Raw genomic sequence first — 1,696 nt, forward strand, 5'->3', positions numbered from 1 at the left:
CCTCTGACATTAACACAGAACCGCTAAATAGCAGAATATTTTTTTTTTTGGGTGTACGCCGATCGGACATGATGACGATCTCATTAATGGACGGAAAAGGAATCATAAAGGAAGTTCGAAGGTTAATTTACTAATACGTTTAAATCGACATGAACGCGCGACACGAACAGGAAGATAAAATTGTAGAGCGACGATAAAATTAAATTACCTGAAGTGCGATCCAGGCTCGAGAACTTTATACAACTTTACAACATCGATCACGTTCCGATAGTTAAATATTAATTTCTTGAGCCATCATCGCTTTACAATCGCCTCTGGTAATACTTTATTCGAATGTCCACAATTCACAAAGTAATGATTCTTATGCAAGTGTATTATATTTACATTTTTATATTCGTATACATATCAATAACACATAGCTTAAGAAAAAATGTGTAAGTAATTCATTGGCAAACTATTACGCAATTATTTGTATAATGAACTTAACTTTAATAGTAAATAATTTATTTTTGCAAATTATTTAATTATTATAAAGAAAAATAAATTTATTTGTAAATTGTAACTCTACTTACGTGTGTAAATATACATCTTTAATAATGGTAATTCCAAAATTATCCACGATAATTGTTGTAATTTTATGTGAAATTAGTTTACAGTGTTCAGATGCATACAATCCAGATAAAATAAGACACAATAATCACATAATAATGAATATTCATTGCATAATATTCAATTAAATCTCTTCATCCTCTTAATAAAAGATTATACAATATTCACCTTTTCACCTATCTCGATTTCCAGCTCGATTTGCCCGTTGAAATTTTACTGAACATCCCATAAAATTCGCCTATAATTTTCCGTATTGAGATTACTCGTGGCAGATAGTAGACAATTTGATTTTTATTGCATATTACATTATATAGCCTATTTTTATGATACTGCCGTTTCTTCTTGACACATACTTTTTTCGGACCCACAAACTTGTTTACACCTACTGCGCCATTCAAGATTTTACGAACCTATAATACAATTTTCATAAGAAATACCGCAAAAGAAGCATTTATATAGATTTATGGACCAGTGATCTATCTATTTATTAAAACATCAGAGTATATAACTTATCTCATTACTAAAAATAAATTCCGCAATATAAATTTTGTCGACTAACTATCATCGCACGTGATGTGGGTTGTACATACCTCACTGAGAAAAAAATTATAGTAATGGTAACAAAAAGAGAATTATTTGCAAATGAACGCCCAGCAAACACAAAGTTACATGTAACGTACCTGTTAGTTGTAATTTCCCACTCAACAATATAATTGAAAACACATGTGTTATATTACATTGTTGAATGGGAAATTACAACTAACAGATATATTACATGTAACTTTGTGTTTGCTGGGCGATTTTCCTTAATCAATTTTGTTAAAATAGCAAAATAATTTTTTTTGTTAGAGGGACAAAATTTAGTAAACATTTTTTATTTAATAGCATAATTTTATTCGGTTACTCACATTTTGTAAAAAAAATATATAAAATTTGCAATTATAAAATAAACTTTCTTTTTGTAAATTCAACAAAATAATCTATTATGGTATAAAGCAAGAAGTATTTCGCGGAGCTGTCAGAGATGGCGTGTCTTCTCGTAAGAGACAGATTCGATATCCTGTGTGTGTATAATGCGGGGATGATT

Source organism: Mycetomoellerius zeteki, unplaced genomic scaffold (assembly GCF_001594055.1).
Source record: "Mycetomoellerius zeteki isolate Tzet28-1 unplaced genomic scaffold, Tzet1.0 scaffold120, whole genome shotgun sequence".
NCBI lineage: Eukaryota > Metazoa > Arthropoda > Insecta > Hymenoptera > Formicidae > Mycetomoellerius > Mycetomoellerius zeteki.